At 44.0% G+C, this 26357-nt stretch overlaps 1 long non-coding RNA gene across 1 annotated transcript in view; it reads left to right on the forward strand.

Moving 5' to 3' along the window:
• The first annotated feature begins 3816 nt into the window (after positions 1-3816).
• Positions 3817-26357, forward strand: part of LOC139577604 (uncharacterized) — a 36364-nt gene continuing 13823 nt past the window's right edge. The window contains exons 1-2 of the long non-coding RNA XR_011675343.1: positions 3817-3867; positions 4235-6695. This is a non-coding gene — a long non-coding RNA (uncharacterized lncRNA). The remainder of the gene's footprint in view (positions 3868-4234; positions 6696-26357) is intronic.

The following is a 26357-nucleotide window of genomic DNA, read 5'->3' on the forward strand; positions in this document are numbered from 1 at the left end:
CTTATTCACTGGTGCTTCCTGCTTTAGTTTTTGCTTGTAAGCAGGAATCAGGAGGATATAGTTATGCTCAGATTTGCCAAATGGAGGGTGAGGGAGAGCTTTGTACGCGTCTCTGTGTGTGGAGTAAAGGGGGTCTAGAGTTGTTTTCCCTCCGGTTGCACATTTAACATGCTGATAGAAATTAGGTAAAACTGATTTGAGTTTCCCTGCATTAAAGTCCCCGGCCACCAGGAGCGCTGCCTCTGGATGAGCATTTTCCTGTTTTCTTATGGCTGTATACAGCTGACCGAGTGTGGTCTTAGTGCCAGTATCAGCGGTGGTATATAGACAGCTACGAAAAATAGAAATGTAAACTCTCTTGGTAAATAGTGTGGTCTACAGCTTATCATGAGATACTCTACTTCAGGCATGCAAACCTTGAGACTTCCTTAGATTCCGTGCACCAGTTGTTATTTACAAATATGCATAGGCTGCCGCCCCTTGTCTTACCAGAGGCCGCTGTTCTATCCTGCCGAAAAGCTTAAAACCCGCCAGCTGTATGTTTATCATGTCGTCGTTCAGCAACTACTCGGTGAAACATAAGATATTACAGTTTTGAATGTCCCGTTGGTAGGATATACGTGCTAGTATTTCGTTTACGTTATTATCAACTGATTGTACGTTGGCTAATAGGACCGATGGTAAAGGTAGATTACACTCTCAGCGACGGATTCTTACAAGGCACCCGGACCATCAACCATGATATCTTTGTCCTTTCCGCCTGCAAATGATGGGGATGAGGGCCTTGTCGGGTGTCTGGAGTAAATCCTTCACATCCGACTCGTTGAAGAAAAATAATTCCTCCAGTACGGGGTGAGTAATCGCTGCCCTGATATTAAGAAGCTCTTTTTGGTCATAAGACACTGTGGCAGAAACATTATGTACAAAATAAGTTACAAATAACGTGAAAAAACATACACTACAGCACAATTGATTACAGGATCCTAAAATGGCGGCCATCACCTTCGGCGCCATTACTTTGTATATATCATGCATCTTGGTAGAGCATTACAATGCCAGGGTTCGATTCCCGGGACCACCCATTTGTATTCATGCATTGACTGTATGTTGCTATGAATAAAAGTGTCTGCAAAATGTTGATATTATATTATATTTCACTAAAACATTTATAGGATTGCCCAACCTTGCCCAATAGTCAATATTGGACCTGACCTCAACTTCCCCTAAAATGCTGTGCTGCAGGATGACACACTCTAAAGTATTTGTATTTGTATTTATTAGGGCTCCCCATTAGCTGCTGCCAAGGAAGCAGCTACTCTTCCTGGGGTCCAAACACATTTGTGAGGACAGAAGCTGGAGATGAGAAGCAAGTACAGGGAGTGAACATTTAATGAAACATGGACAGGAACAGAATACGGACAGCGTCTGGACAGGGGAAAACAAATTACATTAATTCTGACACAGGGATCTAACCGAGGAACAAACAGATATAGGAGGGGCAATCAACAAGGTAATGGAGTCTAGGTGAGTCCAATGAGTGCTGATGCGTGTAATGATGGGCAGCCTGGTGCTCGAGAGGAGCAGGAACAGGCGTGACAACATTAAAGCACTTACATTACATATAAAACAAAAGATAAAACAGTACATATAACATTATTACACCACTACATATCTACAATACAAAATGTATAATACCACCATACAAAAATATTACAATGTATATGTGTGTAGAGTGCTTTGTGCGTATGTGTATCTCTGTACCTTTGTGTGTGTCTCTTCACAGTCTCCTCTGTTCCATAAGGTGTATTTGATCTGTTTTTTAAATCCGATTCTACTGCTTGCATCGGTTACCCAATGTGGAATAGAGTTCCATGTAGTCATGGCTCTATATAGTACTGTGTGCCTCCCATAGTCCATTCTGTATTTGGGGATTGTGAAGAGACCTATGGTGGCATGTCTTGTGGGGTATGCATGGGTGTCTGAGTTGTGTTCTAGTAGTTTAAATAGACAGCTCGGTGCATTCAGCTTGTCAACACTTCTTACAAAAACAAGTAGTGATGAAGTCAATTTCTCCTCAACTTTGATCCTTGAGAGATTGACATGCATATCATTCATGTTAGCTCCCCGTGTACTTTTAAGGGCCAGCCGTGCTGACCTGTTCTTAGCCAATTGTAAATTTCCTAAGTCCGTCTTTGTGGCATGTGACCACACGACTGAACAGTAGTCCAGGTGCAACAAAACTAGGGCATGTAGGACCTGCCTTGTTGATAGGGTTGTTAAGAAGGCAGAGCAGCGCTTTATTATGGACAGACTTCTCCCCATCTTAGCTACTTTTGTATCAATATGGTTTGACCATGACAGTTTACAATCCAGGATTACTCCAAGCAGTTTAGTCACCTCAACTTACTCAATTTCCACATTATTCTTTACAAGATTTAGTAAGGTTTAGGGTTTAGAGAATAATTTGTCTCAAATGTTTAGGTCCAATTTATTCCTTGCCACCCATTCTGAAACTAACTGCAGCTCTTCGTTTAGTGTTGCAGTCATTTCAGTCACTGTAGTAGCTGACGTGTATAGTGTTGAGTCATCCGCATACATAGACACACTGGCTTTACTCAAAGATTGAAAAAAGTAAGGGGCCTAAACAGCTACCCTGGGGAATTCCTGATTTTACCTTGATTATGTTTGAGAAGCTTCCATTAAAGAACACTGTCTGTGTTCTGTTAGACAAGGTAACTCTTTATCTACAATATGGCAGGGGGTGTAAAGCCATAACACATACACTACCGTTCAAAAGTTTGGGGTCACTTGGAAATATCCTTGTTTTTGTCCATTAAAATAACATAAAATTGATCAGTGTAGACATTGTTCATGTTGTAAATGACTACTGTAGCTGGAAATGGTAGATTTTTCCTGTAGAGCATCTTCTGTTTCCAGAAGGTGATTCCAACTGATCTACAGTCACCTTTTTGCTAGGTGTGTAATGCAGAATCTTTCACACCCGTGGCCCAATGATGGTACCGGACCTGAAATGATTGGCCGCTTTTTGGAATTTTTCAGTGCTAGAATCAATTCTTTAAAATACATTTTCAGAAGTTTTGAGCTAGCCCTCCTGATGTTGTTTTGACCCCACATGGACTACGACGTTTTCTTGGTTTTGCTTTTGCAGGTTTCGGGTTTTCACAATTTTTCTGGTTTACCCCAGTTTTTTCACACTTTTTTAATAGAAAAACATAACAATTTGATTTTCTGTGTTCACAAAAATGCTTAAACCACATCAGGGGATGACTTTTAAGTTCTGAGAAAAATCTAAGAAACTTTGATTTGTGAGTGTAGTTGCCCTTCAGTGAGCATGCCCTACAATGTTGTTTGGTTATCATATTTTCAGTAGTGCAGTAAGCGCAAATGATTCGGCCACCAATGGAATGGGTGGAGTAAAAGGCCAGCAACACTCTGTATTATTCAGACCCCATGAAATGACACCATGTATACATTCTACAGACCCTACTGAGTATTCCCTACAATAATTACTGCTGCACCCAGAATAGTTCTTGCTCTAAGCCAATATGTATTCCATGTACAGTGATTCACATTGGGGACATATATTTGATCTTGGAACATGTTTTAAAACCCACATTTAATGCAAATGTCACTTAAATATGAACAAATATGAATCGTTGTTAATGTTTAGACAATTATTTATAATATTTAATGAATGGTTATTGACACATTTCTACTATTACGTGGGGGACTTTTATTTAGAACATTTTCTCAATTCCGTGACCCGGAAGTACTTTTTTAGTGTCACTGACGAGACGCTGATCATGTGATGCCCCACTTTTGCTGCCACTGGACAGCCAAAAACAAGTAAGTTAACCTTTATTTATTGCACTTTAAACTAGTTTGTAGTATTTAAGTGTTGAGTTAGACTACATACTGTAGCTACCACAATTGTTATTTCAAATTATTTTGGTGACTTCATAGCAATTGCTAGCTAGCTAGCAGGCTCAGCTAAATACAAATCCCCCTAGATACAGCCATGTCTCATAGTCACGTCATGAGATTTGTAAATGAAAGAGGAATATAATAATATGAACTGAATGGAGATTTCCATCTTCCTATTTAGAGTTTCTGGCACATCACATAAATGCCCTTATTCAGATGGTTTAACAAAGGCATTTCCTAACAGACCTTCTAACTTTCTTTGTTGTTACATGTTGGAACCAACATGCAGTACCTACAGCAGAAAGAGAGGCAAGAACCATTTGTCCACCAGCTCAGGGACAAGCTACACTATTCACAGCCCTGTGTAACATTCAATGTAATTGCATTGCTGGACTTTTTGTATGTGTTATGAATGACCAAAGGTGTCTGACCTTATTTACTTTAGAGTCATATGATACAAGGCATTTATGTGTGTGTTATAAATGACCAAAGGTGTCTCACTTCAAACTAAGTATTACAGGACACTACATGAAGTGTCAATAAATAAGTTATTAACATTCTGCTGATTTATGAAGGTTTTCTCATGATCCACAGGTTACTGTAGGGTGTGAGAGGTTTTTAAATAGCTTGATGGATCTGCACAGCTTGCATTTGTGTGTGTGTTAGAACCAAGATGATTTGGAGTAGTCCAACCTGAGATCACCACACCAGGTATACATACCTCTTATGTTCCCATGTTGGAGACCAGGGCTTGATTACAACCTGTTACAATGGTGCCAACATTTTGTGGCTGATCGGTCAGTGGAGCAGTGGGTGAATGTGTTAAAGACCTGACTGGGCCCAGCACCGCGCAGTATGGCTTGTTTTTGTTGTGTGCATGTTTGTGTACTGAGGAACAAGTAACTTGGTTCCAGAAGAAAGACTCTTTCAATTTTTTTAGGTTGGGGGCTTTCATCAAGGTAAGTGTTTCTTGGTGTATTGTCATCCCCAGGCTTTTGCACACACAGCACATATAAGCCTGGGATCAACCATTCAAAGTTTGCCTTAGTGGGAGTGACCATAGTAAGGTCGTTCCTATAGAATTCTGATGAAAGTATTTTTCATCGTCACTAACACAGTCAACAAGTCTTAAATTGTACATATGGGTAGGGTTTAGCAATAATTATCTTATTAAAACTAATGACAAACTAATGAAGGGCAAGTTTGATGCGTTGGTCCACCAGACCTCCTGTGTATTTGAGTGGAAGTGTTTGGGAACAAGAGTAGGTGTAATGTGACTAACATGACATCACTTTAAAGCATATGCCATCCTTCGACACAACAAGTCACCCTATATAAAGCACAAGTTTATATCATATTCGACATAGTGGGTTATGCCACATTTGACATGGGTGATTATGCCACAGTTATGCATGACATATGGTTATATGTGCTTTGTAACACATTTATGTAGTGCCTATGTAGGCTTTATGAAGCCTTTATAAACAGGACTGAAATTTTCTTTAATACTTCAAAAAGCTTTGAGACTCATGACAAAATGTGTAGAATAGCATTATAAAACTACATATTTCTCTCTCTGCCCCATGGCAAAATGTTTTGAAATGCAGGAAATAAACACTGAGTGTACAAAACATTAGGAACACCTGCTCTTTCCAACGTAGACTGACCAGGTGAATCCAGGTGAAAGCTATGACATCAATTATAATTCATTAATTATAACTTGTCTCAAAAAGTTATGAATGTGTGGACACTTTTAGGCCACAGTTAGACCTCTCACTCAAGCCCTTGTCATTTTCTTTTTGGTTTTATGTTGAGGTCAATTTTATGTTGAGGTCAATTTAAATTTTCCAATTTAAACATACCAATCAATCAGCCTCATTTGTTTGATCTTGAAAAGAAGAAAGGGGTCAAAGTTACTCCTGTGATTTCATCAATAAATGTCAGAGAAAGTTGAAATACTGAAGAGAGGTAAATATACATTCAGTCAGATAGACAAAGACCTGCACAAGTAACGTTGTCATTTTTCCCCCTCTTTTTTTTCTGTATCCATAATGGGCCACCAAAAATCCAACTTCGTCAATTGTTTACATTACTTACAAGTTCCCCGAAGTTGGTCTGTATAACACTCTATAACAGCACCCCTCTTGGGCACAGGTCAAAAGTAGTGCACTATATAGGGAATAATGTGCCATTTTGGATGCAGCCATTGAGTCATGCTGCAACAATTATAGGAATGGAGACATAGCAATGCAAATATACTGCAAAAGGGCACACTGGTCAGAGAAACCCTAGACAGCTCTTCACTCTATTGTCTGCATAGCCACTCCAGTCTTCTATAATTAAAGTCATGAATGCCTAAACACACCCCTTCCATTTCCTCTTGCCTGATTTAATGCATTGTAATGAACTCTAATGATCCGCGTAGAGAGGAGTAGGGTTGGGGAAGAGACAACCTGAGTTGATTTACTACTCACTTGAATCAAAGTGCAGTTGAGCATAACATGGAAGTGCTTTACTCAAATGTGTAAATACATGTAGGAAAGGTTTTCCAGACACAGATTAAATTTGATCCTGGATTAAAAAGCAAACTCATTGGAGATTCTCAATTTAAAGTGCTTTTCAGTCCAGGACTAGGCTTAACCTGTGTCTGAGAAATGGTCCCATTTGGCAAGAGTACATTTAGAATTTACATTCAACTTTTTTGCAGGTGTGGAGTCTGGACTGAAGAGGGGAGGGGAAACTCATTAATAGTAAGCTCATCATGAATATTGTATACATTCAGTAATACCCATGAATAAGCCGTCTCATTTATAAGCACTATTACTAATGCAGTGGTACTGGTGTCATGGCAGCTCTGTTTACCTGTTGGCTGGCTGGGTTGATCCACGCATGGCCCAGCGAGGGAAAGTGGAATTAAGGCCTTTGGAGTCACTTTCACTAAGGGCACCTTCACATGTGCCCTGAATGCATGCTGATTTTCTTTCTCTGCGCTATATGCGCTTTCCTTTCGAAAGCCCTGTATGCGCTTTCAGTAGCCTGATACATTAGAGATCCAGACACAATGTGAGCCTGTACACCTCCAGAGGTGGTCTGCCAGATATGATCACAATCAGATCACGATTGTGTTATCTGGTTCTTTAAACTGGATACAGGTCTTTAATACCAAGTGTAAATTGAGTCTATCCCTGTTTGATCCTGATCCTGGAGCATTTGGTACCCTGATCAGTGCTTAATGTGTAAAATGCAAACTAATCCTAGTCCATGTCCAAGTGGTGGGTCCAAGATCCAGGACCACAGTACCAGGAGTAGTGTGACTGTTGCGGTAGAGCTGTGTGTGTGTGTGTGTGTGCATGTGCATCATTCATAAATTAATACTAAAGCATTACTTAATTGACTATGCTCATGAACTCTGTGACAGTGGAGGCTCCTCAGAGGAGGAAGGGGAGGACCAGCCTCAGTGAATTTCAGAAAAAAATATAAATAGTTCAACATTAAAATGTACCCTTTTTAGATACAACTGTACAAAATTCTATTCACATGTCACCAAATAATTTATTAAAACACACTGTTTTGCAATGAAGGTCTACAGTAGCTTCAACAGCACTCTGTAGAGTAGAGACTGAAAGAGGAGAGAGAGAGAAATGCACACAGGGAGACAGATCAGTATAATTACACTTCTATTCCTGCAGCATGAATAAGACATCATTACTCAGATAATGGGCTCTGAGTGTCCCCAGCAGTTTCTCACATCCGATTATCACATGCTCCCAGTCTGGAGGTATGTGTGTGTGCGTGAGAGTGTGTATATGAAGGGGGGAGGTCAGAGAAAGCAAGCGCCAGTGGGGGGGGGCATGTGTGCATGTTCAGGAATACTTCCTTCCAGGCAGATGGGAAACTATTATGTGACTGGTGATTGAGTTGAGCCCTGTGGGATTCTGGCAACCATGATCAGAGTCCCGCTGTTACCTCCTACTGTCCCCACTCTCCCTTCTCCCCCTCCACCTGAAAGGAGAAGCTCTTCTCTCCCTCTCTTTGATCCGAGTCTCATTAAATGAAATGGAGGCTCAGGAGAGAGAAGGAGGACAAAGAGAGTGGGAAGGAGATAATAATGCCATGACAATAGGAGGTAATATTTACCACGTCAACACCATGCCCTGAAAATTAGAAAGGGATAGAGAGGGATAGAGAGAGAGAGAAGGGAGTGGGGTGTGGGGGAAGTGACATTACAATGCCTACCTGTGGAGTTAAATGTCAAGCAGTGGGAGTCAGAGAGGATGGCAATGGTGGGAGTGGTGGGGGGGGGGGGGGGGGGGGGGGTAGCAGAAGTGAGCCAGGAGCAGAGGTAGAATTCAGGTCAGCTACAGACTCAGGTGGGACCACTTTAAAATAGCTGAGAGCAGCAGCATAGCTATATCGTGACTGCACATACAGGGCCGATTTCCCAGACACAGATTAAGCCTAGTCCTGGACTAAAAGCGAGATCAATAGAGAATTTCCATTGTGTATAGTGGTGTGTCTAGTCAGAGGGATTCACTACTTTTGGATTACTAGTGCTAATGTAAAGGACGTGACGCTGCCTGCTTAGTGAGTACCACTTCATCTCACAATGAGGCTCGAACCCAGGACTTCTGTGTTGTGTTGGAAGAATGAGACTTTGTTCTTTATAAAGGACTCTGGTTTTATAGCCATCCCTCGAACATGCTCACGTTCCTCAGCTAGCATAACAACAACGTTTAGCCAAAGTACAGTGGCCCTTCTGGATAACAATACGGTGAGTCAAAAGACCCACACAACAAACTCACAGGAGCTATATAAATCCAAATCAAATACATTTTTTGAGGTTGCATACACATATTAATAGATGTTATTGTGGGTGTAGCGAAATGCTTGTGTTCCTAGCTCGAACAGTGCAGTAATATCTAACAACATAAAACAATACGCACAAATCTAAAAGTAAAATAATGGAATTAAGAAATATAGAAAAATTAGGACGAGCAACGTTGGAGTCCGGAGTATAAGTATACATAAAAGTATAAAAATACAGTACCAGTCAAAAGTTTGGACAGCTACTCATTCAAGGGTTTTTCTTTATTTGTACTTTTTTCTACATTGTAGAATAATAGTGAAGACAAAAAAACTTGAAAATAACAGATATGGAATCATGTAGTAACCAAAAAAGTGTTAAAAAAATCTAATTATATTTTATATTTGAGATTCTTCAAAGTTGCCACCCTTTGCTTTGATGACAGATTTGCTCACTCTTGGCATGCACTCCAACAGCTTCACCTGGAATGCTTTTCCAACAGTCTTGAAGGAGTTCCCACATATGCTGAGCACTTGTTGGGTGTTTTTCCTTCACTCTGCGGTCCAACTCATCACAAACCATCTCAGTTGGGTTGAGGTCGGGTGATTGTGGAGGCCAGGTCATCTGATGCAGCACTCCATCATCCTCCTTGGTCAAATAGCCCTTACACAGCCTGGATATGTGTTTTGGGTCATTGTCCTGTTGAAAAACAAATGATAGTCCCACTAAGTGCAAACAAGATGGGATGGCGTATCGCTGCAGAATGCTGTGGTAGCCATGCCTTGAATTCTAAATAAATCACAGACAGTGTCACCAGTAAAGCACCCCCACACCATCACACCTCCTCTTCCATGCTTCACGGTGGGAACCACACATGCAGAGATCATCTGTTCACCTACTCTGCGTCTCACAAAAACACGGCGGTTGGAACAAAAAATAAAAAAATTGGACTCATCAGACCAAAGGAAGGTTTGCAACGGTCTAATGTCCATTGCTCTTGTTTCTTGGACCAAACAAAGCTCTTCTTCTTATTGGTGTCCTTTAGTAGTGGTTTCTTTGCAGCAATTTGACCATGAAGGCCTGATTCACACAGTCTCCTCTGAACAGTTGATGTTGGTCTGCCAGATATGATCACAATCAGATCACATGCGCTTTTGTTATCTGGTTATCTACACTGGATGCAGATCTTTAATACCAAGTGTAAATGGAGTCTATCCCTGCATGATCAGAATCCTGGAGCATTTGGTACCCTGATCAGTGCTTAATGTGTAAAACGCAAACAAATCCTAGTCCCTGCCCAAGTGGTGGGTCCAAGATCCAGGACCACAGTACCAGGAGTAGTGTGACACTGTTGCGGTGGAGTTGTGTGTGTGTGTGCATGCGCATCATTCATAAATTAATACTAAAGCGTTACTAAATTGACTATGCTCATGAACTCTGTGACAGTGGAGGCTCCTCAGAGGAGGAAGGGGAGGACCAGCCTCTGTGAATTTCAGAAAAATATATTTTTTAAATATACAGCCAACAAAGTGTAGCCTTCAAAAAAAGAAATGTCATTGATCAGTTCAGTTCCTAATCCAGGTAAGAAATCCAATAAATTCAAATGGTAAAAAATTTAAATAACGATAGATTTTACCAGTTCAGTTGATCGGTTCAGAAAAATAATCCAAAGGAAATCCACAAAGCCAAAACCCCCAAAAGGTCAAGTAGGCCTTAGAAATAGTCATCCAAAACATTGTCCTTTAAACAGAGTGGGATAATCCACTGAAAGGAAGACTTTTTTAAATGCTCAAAATAAAACTGAGACAATACTCACAAGTATATCATGATAGAAACTTGACGTTCAAACCAACAAAAGTTTCCTAACCCCCCACCCCCCCACCTCCCCACAGGAAGTGACAATGGGTGTGTCTAGGGAGTGACTAAGGCGGAGCCTACAGCCTAACACATCAAGATACTATGGAACCTTGTGGGTTACATATGCCTGCCCTATTCAAAACGAGGCTTAGAGTGGCTGAAATACAGTTTCAAGTTTTGAACATAATACACATCACTGTTGTCAGGCTGGATAAGGAGAGCTACAGAGTAGTTGACGGGGCTTAGTCTCTTAAGAACCTTGGCTGAGCCTTTCCAATCCGGAGCTAGCTTGGCCATGAAACCAGCATCAGTTTTGGACACTCAAAAGCAACTTGTTGCCGTTTGGGATTGTAGTAACGCCCCTGTTTTTCTTGAGATTTGGCGACATTGCGTCTAACCTGCTCCAGCATGTACTTTTGCCTATCGAGCAGGGAGAAGGCATTCTGGTCTGGATCAGGTTACTTGCTGATGAGCCTTTCAAGCAGACCCTTCAGTTTCAATCTTCTGTAATTTCTGCAGGTGTGAAACCTGTCGATTCCTGCCAGGCAGAGTTGATGGAGAAGCGGAACTCAGACAACCAAGTGCAAGTGCTGTGCTTGTCCTTTACAAAGGATGCGATCATGGTCTTCAGCGTGCGATTGATGCATTCTGTCAGATTTGTTTGTGGATGGTACGCTGTAGTGAGCTTTTGGACAACACCCCATTGCTGGCAAACCTGTTTGAAAAAAAGGGAAGTGAACTCTGCTCCTCTGTTCGAAACGAGATAGGCTGGCTTTTCCCATCTGGTGAATATTTCATCAGTGAGAATGGAAACTATCTTTGGGGTCTTCGCCTCTCTCATGTGCAACAAATCAACACATTTGCTACAGTAGTCAACAACCACAAGGAGGTACTGATGTTGCCTTCTGCTTTTGGTAAAAGGCTCCATGATATCCACTCCCAGCTTGTATCCTGGCTCCTTGAATGCGGTAGACTGTAGATGACACGGCAGCTTAGTCAGTTGATACTTTTTCAAGTAATGCACCTCTGGTGTATTTCCATCCATCCTTCCTCACATCTGGCCAGTACGCAACTTCCAGCACTTTGAGTAGGGTTTTTAGCCTCCCTAGATGTCCACCAAGTGGACTGTCATGGAAGTATCTCAAGAACTGCGCTCTCATCCACTGTGGAACGAACAGCTGAAACTTCTGACCTCTGTGTCCAACAGGGATGAACTGGTACAGATACCCATTTTCAATGGCATAACTGATGCGTCCATGTCTTGGTCTTCAGCTCTGGACTTCCTCCATTATGGTCGGCACCTCTGGATTGTACTGCGGAGCTGAAGCCATGTCAGACTAGTCTACAGGGAGTGAACATTTGTGACTGTTGGATGCTTGGCTGACGCAGACCGTGGCTTGCTTCTGTATCCCAACTGGGGCGCGGGAGAGAGCATCCGGAACATTGTTGCACTGTCCTTTAATGTAGGTGACATGGAAATCAAACTCCTGTAGCCTGATCGTCCATCTTACCAGTCTTGAATTGAGCTTTGGATGGTTGAACACCCAGGCCAGGGCTGAGTGGTCAGTAATGACAGCCACTTTTCCATCGCCCAAATTACTTATGCACTCTCGCTCAGAGACAGACTAATTAAACTTAGCAGAGTTCAGCAGTTTTGATCCATAGGCAATAACTTGCTCACCGCCGTCAATCTCGTATCAAAACAGTCCAATGTTACTGGCATCTGTTTAAGTCAGGGGAGAGGAGCACTGGTGCTTTGGTTAGGGCCTCCTTCAAGTCCTCGAAAGCCCTCTGGCATTCTGATGTCCAAGCCGAAGACACATCCTTCTTCTTCAGAGCATTGAGGAGAGCAGAGCAGTCTGCCTAGTGAGGGATGAAGCGATTATACCATCCTGTCGTACCTAGAAACCTCTCCATGTCTTTCACGGACCGAGGTGTTGGAAAAGACTGGACAACCTTTTTTGCCTGTGTCAGGTGTGGTGGGTCATTCTGTATTATCAAATGAGGAGAGACAAACTTATCACACAAGTCAGAGTTATACTTAATCAAAAATCTTTATTCACTTTATTCACTTATTAATAAGGGTTCAAGGTCACTCCCTCCTTCGGTCTTGAGAGAGATAAGGTCTGAGACAGGATGTGTGGGGTAGTGTCTGGAACCATTGTACGTCATCTCTGATGTTGCATGCACACCAAGTGAATGGAGTTAGAGCTCTGCAATAACGAGGCTGGTCAACCCAACACTCAACACAAAGAATACCAAGATATTTTACAAGGTAAAAATACACCCCCTTAGTCTACATGACAAACAACAAATGTGTGGAATCAATCAATCACATGTATTTATAAAGCCCTTTTAACATCAGTGGATGTCACAAAGTGTTGTACAGAAACCCAGCCTAAAACCCCAAACAGCAAGCAATACAGATGTAGAAGCACAGTGGCTACAAAAAACACCCTAGAAAGGCCGGAACCTAGGAAGAAACCTAGAGAGAAACCAGGCTCTGAGGGGTGGCCGTCCTCTTCAGTCTGTGCCGGGTGGAGATTATAAAAGAACATGGCCAAGATGTTCATACATTCATAGATGACCAGCAGGGTCAAATAATAATAATCACAGTGGTTATAGAGAGTACAACATGCCAGTCTGCTTTTCATAGCCAATCATTCAGAGTTAGAGACAGCAGGTGCGGTAGAGAGAGAGTCCAAAACAGCAGGTCCGGGACAAGGTAGCACACCCAGTGAACAGGTCAAGGTTCCATAGCCGCAGGCAGAACAGTTGAAACTGGAGCAGCAGCATGACCAGGTGGACTGGGGACAGCAAGGAGTCATCAGGCCAGGTAGTCCTGAGGCATGGTCGTAGGGCTCAGGTCCTCCGAGAAAAGAGAGAGAGAAAGATAGAGAGAGAAAGAGAGAATTAGAGGGAGCATACTTAAATTCACACAGGACACCGGATGAGACAGGAGAAATACTCCAGATAACAGACTGACCCTAGCCCCCCGACAAACTATTGCAGAATAAATACTGGAGGTTGAGACAGGAGGGGTCAGGAGACACTGTGGACCTGTCCGACGATACCACCGGACAGGGCCAAACAGGCATGATATAACTCCACCCACTTTGCCAAAGCACAGCCCCCACACCACTAGAGAGATATCTTCAACCACCAACCTACTACCCTGAGACAAGGCCTGAGTATAGCCCACAAAGATCTCCCCACGGCACGAAGGGGGGCGCCAACCCGGACAGGAAGAGCACGTCAGTGACTCAACCCACTCAAGTGACGCACCCCTCCTAGGGACGGCATGGAAGAGCACCAGTAAGCCAGTGACTCAGCCCTCGTAATAGGGTTAGAGGCAGAGAATCCCAGTGGAGAGAAGGGAACCGGCCAGGCAGAGACAGCAAGGGCGGTTTGTCGCTCCAGTGCCTTTCCGTTCACCTTCACACCCCTGGGCCAGTGTTTAGCACTAACTGAAGATTATTTAGTGCTTTATCCGGGTAGCCGGAAAGTAGAGCATTGCAGTAGTCTAATCTTGTTAAGGCTGGGCGCTGCTGGTGAAGAAGTCAGGTGCAGGAGAGCAGAGAGTTGTGAACAGGCGCATACTTTTTGTGGCATGAGAGAATAACAGTAGGACGCAACTGCGTCAAAAACCTCCATCCAAAACTAGGCAAAAGTGTAATTGCGCAAAAATAGACACAACTTAAATAAAGTTAACAAAGTAACAATCTTCGTGTAACAATAAACACGGAACAAACCAGCGTATGCGAACAAACACCACGTAACCCAAAACAATCTTACACAAAGACATGATGGGGAACAGAGGAATAAATATATATGATTTGATTGGGGAATGAAAACCAGGTGTGCAGGGAACAAGACAAAACAAATGGATACATGAAAAATGGAGCGGCATGGCTAGAAAGCCGGTGACGTCGACCGCCGAATGCCGCCCGAACAAGGAGAGGAGCCGACTTCGGGGGAAGTCGTGACAAATTTAGAAGTGACAAAAGCATGGACTCATTTTTCTGCATCATTTTTGGACAGAAAGTTTCTGATTTTTGCAATTTTACGAAGATGGAAAAAAGCTGTCCTTGAAATATTCTTAATATGTTCGTCAAAAGATCAGATCAGAGTAACACCGAGGTCCTTCACAGTTTTATTTGAGATGACTGTACAACCATCAAGATTAATTGTCAGATCCAACAGAAGATCTCTTTGTTTCTTGGGACCAAGAACTAGCATCTCTGTTTTGTACAAGTTTAAAAGTAAAACATTTGCCGCCATCCACTTCCTTATGTCTGAAACACAGGCTTCCAGGGAGGGCAATTTTTCATTGTACAGCTGTGTACAGCTGTGTATCGTCCGCATAGCAGTGAAAGTTAACATTATGTTCCCGAATGACATCACCAAGAGGTAAAATATATAGTGAAAACAATACTGGTCCTAAAACGGAACCTTGAGGAACATCGGAATTTAAAGTTGATTTGTCAGAAGACAAACCATCAGGAGACAAACTGATATCTTTCCGACAGATAAGATCTAAACCAGGCCAGAACTTGTCCGTGTAGACCAATTCGGGTTTCTAATCTCTCCAAAAGAATGTGGTGATCGATGGTATCAAAAGCAGGATTAAGGTCTAGGAGCACAAGGACAGATGCACGCCATTAAAACGGCATTTACCACCTTCACGAGTGCAGTTTCAGTGCTATGATGGGGTATAAAACCAGACTGAAGCATGTTGTATACATTGTTAGTCTTCAGGAAGGCAGTGAGATGCTGCGCCACAGCTTTTTCATATTTTTTTTTGAGAGGAATGGGAGATTCGATATATTGCCTTCCCTTTAAGTGAGTTTGGTACACATCCGGTGGATAGGGAGAAATTTTTTCCTCACCCTGAGCTTGTGTACTTTATTGTCCACGGACTGAACATTAGCGAGTAATATATTCAGAAGATCGCCTTGGGGGTTACGAGCAAAGGATCCAATTCAGTAAAGTCGTACTTCTGGTCGAAATGCTGGTGAGTAAATGTCACTCTAATATCCCAAAATTATGCGAGAAATAACACAAAAAATATGTATACTGCAAAGTTGCTTAGGCGTCAGAAACAGAGCGGCCATGTCTTTTGGCGCCATCTCACACACATCTTGTTATATAACGACCCAGTCAGACACCTTGATGATTGGCGGCTGAGCTCTGTGCGTCTTGTTGAACCTCTGCTTCATGTCATGCTGATGCTTCCGCACTGAAGATCTGACACCATCATGCAGCTGAGACAGGACTGCCCCCTAGCCACTACTGAGGAGTCAAAGGTCACCAGCGTGTAGCAGTTCAAGTGGAAGTGAGCCAGGGTCGGGGACATGATGAGGGGGCTTTTCAGCTCTTCGATCGCTACCTGACAGGCCGGAGTCCAGTCCCAAGGAGAATCCTGCTTAAGAGGCGGTGACGTAATGAAGGAGTATTCTTGTAGAAACCGCATGTAGTAGGCGGTCATACCTGGGAACGATGCCAACTGTAAACTGATGTGGGGGCGTGCACTTCGAGAATGGCATCCACATTCAACTGCAGTGAGAGATGCCAGTGGATGACACCTGGAACCCCAAAGTCTACAGCTGACGCTGAGAACTCACACCTATCAGTGTGAGGTGTGAGGTGATGGCGGTTGAAGCTGGTGAACACCAGCCATAGGCGATCATCGTCAGTGGCAACGTCTGGCCATGCACCACAATGTCATCCAGGTAGATCACAACACCAGGGCAGCTTGGGAGGACGGTGGTCATGATCTTCTGAAAGCAAATTGGTGCTGAGCTCAGGCCAAAAGCCATGCGCTTATAGCGATACATTCCAGTGTGAGTGATGAAGGCTGATAAGTTCCTGCTCTCCGGATGAAGAGGAATCTGCATGTAGCCCTGTTGAAGGTCGAGCTTGAAGAAGACAGGGGAGCCATGGCAGTGTGCTGTCAGCTCCTCCTTTGTGGGAAGTGGATATTTGTCAGGCACCACTGATTTGTTGGCTGCTCGCATGTCAAAGCAGCTTCTGATGCCCCCTGATTTCTTCTGAAGGATCACCAGGTTTGACACGCAGGGAGAGGCATTGACTGCCATTAGAGATCCTCCTCGATGTCTTTGCGGAGGGCCAGGGGTATCTGACGCAGCGGTTGAATTACAGGAGGACCATTGGGGTCCAAGAGCGGTTTGCGTGTGAATGCAGTCAGGCATCCTACTCCACTGAACAGCTCGGCATACTGTTGATGCCATGGGGAGGACACATTAAATATATTTGCCCCACTGTTGTCCTGTAGAGAGAATTCAAGACTGACAAAAAGGTCCAGGCCCATGATGTTTGCGCTCTGACATGTGACGTGAAATGGGCAGGAGTCCAAGGCCTTGGAACCATAACATACTGGGAGGTGCAGGAGGCTGACAACATCTAGCTTGCTCTGACCATAGCCACAAAGCGTGGTGGAAGGAAGCTGCAGTAGTAAGTGCCAAAAGTACTGGTTGTATGTTGTTCAATTTAGCATAGACACCTTTGCACCGGTGTCAAGGAGAGCGGGAACGCAGCTCTCTTCCAGGTGGAGGGGGCACATAGTAAAGTTCACTGAGTGGGGCCCCACTGTATGGCTCACTGCCTTGTGGCTGTCATAGGCACGTGGTTGTGCTGCTGCATCAGCGGCTGTGGAGCGTTACCACTTTGCAAAATGGTTCAACATTTGATAGCGTCTGCATGTCTGGCCATTAGCTGGGCAATCTGGAGCCCTTGTAACGTGATGGGTAGATCCACAATTTCCACAGCGCCTCTGCTGGTGCCCTTGGTGGGGCCGTGCAAGCTGTATTGCGGCGGTTGAGTCTGTCACAAACGTCATAGCTAGTATATAGCTGCTGCACTGACTGGTTCCTAATGCTAGCACTTGTCGTGGGGTAAGCTTGTGTTTCAGCTATTTTAGCAGCAGATTAAGTGGCTGATTCAATTTGTAGAGCAAGTGTGAGTGAATTAGCAAGCGTTAAATTAGCATCTTCAAGTAACAGTCTTTTCTGTACCTTGGGGTTGGACGTTTCTTTTTCAATCAGCTGATCTCTCATCAGTTCGTCTTGTAATGCTCCGAAATTTCATTACTGTGCTAGAGCTTTCAAATCAGCTACAAACTGGTTAGCTGACTCACCAGCTAGCTGACTCACCAGCTCACTGACATCGTTTGAACAGAAGCTGTCTCAGTAGAACGTTTTCAGATTTAAAACAATTTCCGTTAAGTGCTGCTATTGTTTCTTCGTATGAGGCCGCAGGTCTCAAAGTGCTGAAAATGCCTCTTCTCCGAGGCAGTGTAGGAGGCTAGCACGTTTCCTGGTGCCGGCAACAGTATCCAGTCCTATGGCTGGAATGTACGTTTCAAACTAGCCTTTCCATTGCTCTCAGGGAATGACAGATCCGCCTGGGTGAGACAGAAACGGGTCCAGAGGAGGAAGAGAGATGGTGGGTATGAAGAGTGTGGGATCAGCCATCCTCTTTGCCAATGTTGTGTTGGAAGAACAAGATTTTGTTATTTATAAACGACCTGGGTTTATTCGTTTTCACTCTAACATGCTCACATTCCTCAGCTAGCATAAAAACAACGTTTAGCCAAAGTACGGTGGCTCTTCTGGATAACAATACAGTGAGTCAACAGACCCATACAACTCGCAGGAGCTATATGACGAACATAACACACTGCCTTTGTTAGCACATGTGAACGCCCTCCTGGAGCGTCTTATCAGTCTGTGCCACGCAAAAAGCTAGCAATTCGGCAATGCAAGTGGCGACACTTCAGACTGAGGATTACGTTTTACACATGTGCACCATTAGTATTACCAGCTACCACCAGTACTGGGTCTGGGCAGTTGGCCTCCAGAGTATTCGATCTTATGCAGAATATATATCTGGGTACTCACTACACTTGATGCCATGTGGCTGGGCCGTGATATTCAACAAGCTCTACCTCACTCATTCTTAATTATGGGTCTATGGGCTCTGGACAAAAGTACTGCACTATTTACGGAAAAGGGTGCCATTTGGGATGGAACCAGTGTTCCCCCTCCTCCATCTCCTTTACCTGATCCAGACTGCGTCTGTCCTCCGGGCCTCTCTCAGCTGTTTAATTACTTTGTCCCTAATAAATTATGCATCTCAAATTCTCAGCTGAACACTTAATCTCTCCGCCACTCTGTTCTTCCCACTCCCTTCTTTTTCTGAGAAGGAACACAGCACCTTGTTAAAAACCCGACACCCGTCCTCCTCTTCCTAGGATTGAAAGTGAGATATCAACAGTGAAGAGGCGACTCCGGGATGCTGGCCTTCTAGGCAGAGCTGCAAAGAAAAAGCCATCTCTCAGACAGGCCAATAAAAAAAAAAGATTAAGATGTTCTTTTGCCCACAGACACTGGACAGAGGAACTCTGCCTAGAAGGCCAGCATCCCGGAGTCGCCTCTTCACTGTTGATATTGAGACTACATTTTTTAATTTTTTTTTTACATTTTAGTCATTTAGCAGACGCTCTTATCCAGAGCGACTTACAGTAGAGTGCATACATTTTATTACATTTTTACATACTGAGACAAGGATATCCCTACCGGCCAAACCCTCCCTACCGGCCAAACCCTCCCTAACCCGGACGACGCTATGCCAATTGTGCGTCGCCCCACGGATCTCCCGGTTGCGGCCGGCTGCGACAGAGCCTGGGCACGAACCCAGCCCAGCCTGGGCGCGAACCCAGAGACTCTGGTGGCGCAGCTAGCACTGCGATGCAGTGCCCTAGACCACTGCGCCACCCGGGAGATTCGGGTGGCGCAGTGTTTTGCGGGTACTATTTAATGAAGCTGCCAGTTGAGGACTTGTGAGACGTCTGTTTCTAAAACTGGACACTAATGTACTTCAGTTTCTTGGCAATTTCTCGCATCGAATAGCCTTCATTTCTCAGAACAAGAATAGACTGATGAGTTTCAGAAGAAAGCTAATTGTTTCTGGCCATTTTGAGCCTGTAATCAAACCCACAAATGCTGATGCTCCAGATACTCAACTAGTCTAAAGAAGGCCAGTTTTATTGATTCTTCAATCAGGACAACAGTTTTCAGCTGTGCTAACATAATTGCAAGGGTTTTCTAATGATCAATTAGCCTTTTAAAATTATAAACTTGAATTAGCTAACACAACTTGCCATTGGAACACAGTAGTGATGGTTGCTGATAATGGGCCTCTGTACGCCTATGTAGATATTCCATAAAAAAAATCTGCCTTTTTCCAGCTACAATTGTCATTTACAACAATAACAATGTATACACTGTATTTCTGATCAATTTGGTGTTATTTTGATCGACAAAAAATATGCTTTTCTTTCAAAAACAAGGACATTTCTAAGTGACGCCAAACTTTTGAACGGTAGAGTACATTTAACCAGTTATTAGAAAAGAGAATAATGCTTGGTTTGGCCTTAGGGGTCTGCGCCTTTACTGCCAGAGCGAAGCGTCATATAAAGATGAAAATACAACTATAGGCAGTAAGCACAACATGCTATATATCAAATCCCCAAAAACAGCAGAACCCCAGCCAGCCGATTACTACGTGTACGGCAGAAAGCGCAGTTTAAGAGCTCTCAATTGCCCAGTGAAGGTCATTCGACCATACATGACTGACAAATAGGCCCATGCGTGAAAACTAACTATGTGTAGAATGAGCTAATGCCACCAGCACTGCTGGGTACGCTCAATGAGGCAAGATGAGCGGTCATCTTGGTACATGGGAAATATACTACCTATCTAGTCTATCTGGTATTTTTGTAAATGACATAAGTGATCACTGTGCTATTGCCTGTGTGAGAGATGGTAAAATTCCTAAGAAATCTCCACGTGTTATTACGAAAAGAAACTGGAAGCGGTTTGATATTCAAGGTTTTTCACATGATGTATCTAGCATTGAATGGAATAGAATGGAATTAATCCCTGATGTTGAACTAGCCTTTTCTTACTTCCACAACGCATTCCAGGATGTATGCAATAGGCATGCCCCTTTAAAAAAATTCAGGATTAAGGGCAGAGAGAACCCTTGGTTTACTAAGGAACTTAAATCATAAGGGAACGAAATGCTATGTGGGCTAAAGCAAGAGGGACTGGTTTGGCAGATGATTGGAAGGCTTTTAAACGTCTTCGAAATATGGGTGTGGCTATGATCCGTAAATTGAAAGCAGACCACTACCTGAAATCTACTTCACAAAATTTAAATAATCCATCCAAATTTTGGCAAGTAGTGAAAGGTTTGGAGTGCAGAAAAGATACACAGCTTCCTAAACAATTGTTGGTCGACACACAGATTGTAACTGAGAGAACCTCCATTCTGAAAGCCTTGAACCAGCATTTTTTAGATGCAGGCAGTTTATTTGAAAAGGTCAAAGGTATAATTGAGCCCCCTATAAATTTACCTGACACCCCTGTGCACTCCTTCACCAGGTTCTCCTTTTCATCCTTCTCTGTTTCAGAAGTGTGTAAAGCCCTGAAAGAAATTGATTTAAAAAAATCCCCTGGCCCTGATGAACTAGACCCCCGCCTCCTTACCTAGCCGCAGACATCATTGCTCCTCCCTTAACATGTATTTTTAACCTTACGCTTGATGTTAAGGAAATCCCCAAGTTATGGAAATCTGCTTTTGTACTGCCTCTCCTGAAAGGTGGAGATCCCTCGCTACTTGACAACTATCGACCCACATCAAAATTGTCTGTACTGTCAAAGGTACTGGAGTCCTTAGTTAGTAGGCAGCTAAAGACCTACTTCCAAGAAAACAACATCTTAAATGGAATGCAATCAGGTTTTAGGTCTGGCCACAGCACTGTTGTTTCAGCAACATTGAAGGTTTTAAATGACATCCACTGTGCTCTTGATAAGAAGTTACATTGTGTGTCTGTTTCTATTGATTTGTCGAAGGCTTTTGACACCGTGGACCATGCTGTGTTAGTGCAAAGGTTAAAATGTTGTGGAATTACTGGTCATGCTCTAGATTGGTTTATAAATTACCTATCAAATCGTACACAATGTGTAATGGCGGATGGTTGTAAGTCCATAGAGGTGTGCTCAGGTGTTCCGCAAGGTTCTATTTTGGGCCCATTGTTGTTCATTTTGTATATCAACAACATTGGGGATCTTATTGAAACAGCGGATGTTCATTTTTATGCAGATGATACTGTTCTTTATTCAAGTGGTAGTAGTTTCTTTAGCTTTTGAAAATGCCCAAAGAGCATTTAACATCATACAACAGAATCTGTATGATTTAAAGCTGATTCTAAATTCAGGTAAAACAAAATGCATGGTATTTTCAAATGCCAGGCATGTTTCAAATCATGTCATTGCTAGATTTGCTGGACATACCAAAGAGCAATTTAAAGTGTACAAATATTTGGATGTGTGGGTTGATGATAAGCTGATGATAAGTCTCTCACAGTTGAAGTGTACCTATGATAAAAATTACAGACCTCTACATGCTTTGTAAGTAGGAAAACCTGCAAAATCGGCAGTGTATCAAATACTTGTTCTCCCCACTGTATATGCAGGCCTCAGCCACTACCCTGAGAGCACTTGATTCAGTGTATCATGCAGCCCTCAGGTTCATTACACATCAGAAATGTCTAACACATCATTGTGATCTCTACAGCGCTGTTGGCTGGTCGTCATTGACCTTGCGTAGGCTTAAACACTGGTATAAACTGATTTATAAGGCCATATTGGGTAAAATGCCATTTTATCTCTGTTCTTTTTTAGTCCGGTCAGTAAATAAATATCAATTACGGTCCCATTCTGATATGCTTCTAACAGTACCAAAAATTAGAACAGGTCATGGTAGAAATTGTTTTAGTTACTTAGCACCGTGGTCCTGGAATTCTCTCCTGAACATTTTAAAATGTGATGATTTAGTTTTGTTGGTGGAGTTTAAACACTTGATCGATGTATATATCATAGAAGAGTGTAATGTTTTTAGGCCAGCTGTTTTTAGTCAAGATGTTTGTGTTTTTAATGTAATATGTAATTGTTGTACTGTATGTGTGTTTATAGTTTTGTTTAATGTTGTGTTAGTGTATGTAAGTTGTTTTGTCTGAAACGTTGTTCCCCCTGCTGCTATTGGACCAGGTCTCTCTTGGAAAAGAGATATTATCTCAGTGAGAAAAAACCTGTATAATTAAAGGTAAAATTTAAAAAATTTAAAAAATCTAACTAGGCAGCCATAAGTACACTGTACAAAAATACACTGAATTAAATATAAACGCAACATGTAAACTGTTGGTCCCATGTTTCATGAGCTGACATAACAGATCCCAGAAATGTTCCACATAAACAAAAAGCATATTTCCCTCAAATGTTGGACACAAATTTATTTACATCCCTGTTAGTGAGCATTTCTCCTTTACCAGGGTAGACCATCCACCTGAAATCAAAAAGCTTACTAAACAGCATGGTCATTACACAAGTGCACCTTGTGCTGGGGAAAATAAACACCAACTCTAAAATGTGCAGTTTTGTCATAACACAATTCCACAGATGTCTCAAGTGTTGATGGAGCTTGCAATTGGCATGCTGAATGCAATAAATTCCACCACAGCTGTTGCCAGAGAATTTATTGTTCATTTCTCTACCATCAGCCGCAGCCATCCGGACAGCTGATGAAACTTGCACAACTTTGCACAACCAAAGAATTTCTGCACAAACTGTCAGAAACAGTCTCAGGCAAGCTCATCTGCGTGCTCGTCTTCCTCACCTGACTGCAGTTTGGCGTCGTCAAAAACTTCAGTGGGCAAATGCTCACCTTTGATGGCCACTGGCACGCTGGAGAAGTGTGCTCTTCCCGGATGAATCCCGGTTTCAACTGTACCGAGCAGATGGCAGACAGCGTGTATGGCGTAGTGTGGGCGAGCAGTTTGCTGCTGTCAACGTTGTGAACAGAGTGCCCCATGGTGCCGGTGGAGTTATGGTATGGGCAGGCATAAGCTATAGACAACGAACACAATTTTATCGAGGGCAATATGAATGCACAACAATGGAGGCTGCGGAGGGGAGGACGGCTCATAATAATGGCTGAAACGGAGCGAATGGAATGGCATCAAATACATGGAAACCATGTAATTGATGTATTTGATACCATTCCACTGATTCCGCTTCAGCCATTACCACGAGCCCGTTCTCCACAATTAAGATGCCACCAACCTCCTGTGATGCACAGAGATACATTTACATTACATTTAAGTCATTTAGCAGACGCTCTTATCCAGAGCGACTTACAAATTGGTGCATTCACCTTATGATATCCAGTGGAACAACCACTTTACAATAGTGCATCTAACTCTTTTAAGGGGGGGGGGGGGGTTAGAAGGATTACTTTATCCTATCCTAGGTATTCCTTAAAGAGGTGGGGTTTCAGGTGTCTCCGGAAGGTGGTGATTGACTCCGCTGACCTGGCGTCGTGAGGGAGTTTGTTCCACCATTGGGGTGCCAGAGCAGCGAACAGTTTTGACTGGGCTGAGCGGGAACTGTACTTCCTCAGAGGTAGGGAGGCGAGCAGGCCAGAGGTGGATGAACGCAGTGCCCTTGTTTGGGTGTAGGGCCTGATCAGAGCCTGAAGGTACGGAGGTGCCGTTCCCCTCACAGCTCCGTAGGCAAGCACCATGGTCTTGTAACGGATGCGAGCTTCAACTGGAAGCCAGTGGAGAGAGCGGAGGAGCGGGGTGACGTGAGAGAACTTGGGAAAGTTGAACACCAGACGGGCTGCGGCGTTCTGGATGAGTTGTAGGGGTTTAATGGCACAGGCAGGGAGCCCAGCCAACAGCGAGTTGCAGTAATCCAGACGGGAGATGACAAGTGCCTGGATTAGGACCTGCGCCGCTTCCTGCGTGAGGCAGGGTCGTACTCTGCGAATGTTGTAGAGCATGAACCTACAGGAACGGGTCACCGCCTTGATGTTAGTTGAGAACGACAGGGTGTTGTCCAGGATCACGCCAAGGTTCTTAGCACTCTGGGAGGAGGACACAATGGAGTTGTCAACCGTGATGGCGAGATCATGGAACGGGCAGTCCTTCCCCGGGAGGAAGAGCAGCTCCGTCTTGCCGAGGTTCAGCTTGAGGTGGTGATCCGTCATCCACACTGATATGTCTGCCAGACATGCAGAGATGCGATTCACCACCTGGTTATCAGAGGGGGGAAAGGAGAAGATTAATTGTGTGTCGTCTGCATAGCAATGATAGGAGAGACCATGTGAGGATATGACAGAGCCAAGTGACTTGGTGTATAGCGAGAATAGGAGAGGGCCTAGAACAGAGCCCTGGGGGACACCAGTGGTGAGAGCACGTAGTGCGGAGACAGATTCTCGCCACGCCACCTGGTAGGAGCGACCTGTCAGGTAGGACGCAATCCAAGCGTGGGCCGCGCCGGAGATGCCCAGCTCGGAGAGGGTGGAGAGGAGGATCTGATGGTTCACAGTATCAAAGGCAGCCGATAGGTCTAGAAGGATGAGAGCAGAGGAGAGAGAGTTAGCTTTAGCAGTGCGGAGCGCCTCCGTGACACAGAGAAGAGCAGTCTCAGTTGAATGACTAGTCTTGAAACCTGACTGATTTGGATCAAGAAGGTCATTCTGAGAGAGATAGCAGGAGAGCTGGCCAAGGACGGCACGTTCAAGAGTTTTGGAGAGAAAAGAAAGAAGGGATACTGGTCTGTAGTTGTTGACATCGGAGGGATCGAGTGTAGGTTTTTTCAGAAGGGGTGCAACTCTCGCTCTCTTGAAGACGGAAGGGACGTAGCCAGCGGTCAAGGATGAGTTGATGAGCGAGGTGAGGTAAGGGAGAAGGTCTCCGGAAATGGTCTGGAGAAGAGAGGAGGGGATAGGGTCAAGCGGGCAGGTTGTTGGGCGGCCGGCCGTCACAAGACGCGAGATTTCATCTGGAGAGAGAGGGGAGAAAGAGGTCAAAGCACAGGGTAGGGCAGTGTGAGCAGAACCAGCGGTGTCGTTTGACTTAGCAAACGAGGATCGGATGTCGTCGACCTTCTTTTCAAAATGGTTGACGAAGTCATCAGCAGAGAGGGAGGAGGGGGGAGGAGGGGGAGGAGGATTCAGGAGGGAGGAGAAGGTGGCAAAGAGCTTCCTAGGGTTAGAGGCAGATGCTTGGAATTTAGAGTGGTAGAAATTGGCTTTAGCAGCAGAGACAGAAGAGGAGAATGTAGAGAGGAGGGAGTGAAAGGATGCCAGGTCCGCAGGGAGGCGAGTTTTCCTCCATTTCCGCTCGGCTGCCCGGAGCCCTGTTCTGTGAGCTCGCAATGAGTCGTCGAGCCACGGAGCAGGAGGGGAGGACCGAGCCGGCCTGGAGGATAGGGGACATAGAGAGTCAAAGGATGCAGAAAGGGAGGAGAGGAGGGTTGAGGAGGCAGAATCAGGAGATAGGTTGGAGAAGGTTTGAGCAGAGGGAAGAGATGATAGGATGGAAGAGGAGAGAGTAGCGGGGGAGAGAGAGCGAAGGTTGGGACGGCGCGATACCATCCGAGTAGGGGCAGTGTGGGAAGTGTTGGATGAGAGCGAGAGGGAAAAGGATACAAGGTAGTGGTCAGAGACTTGGAGGGGAGTTGCAATGAGATTAGTGGAAGAACAGCATCTAGTAAAGATGAGGTCAAGCGTATTGCCTGCCTTGTGAGTAGGGGGGGAAGGTGAGAGGGTGAGGTCAAAAGAGGAGAGGAGTGGAAAGAAGGAGGCAGAGAGGAATGAGTCA

This window comes from Salvelinus alpinus, chromosome 6, assembly GCF_045679555.1.
Source record: "Salvelinus alpinus chromosome 6, SLU_Salpinus.1, whole genome shotgun sequence".
Taxonomy (NCBI): Eukaryota; Metazoa; Chordata; class Actinopteri; order Salmoniformes; family Salmonidae; genus Salvelinus; species Salvelinus alpinus.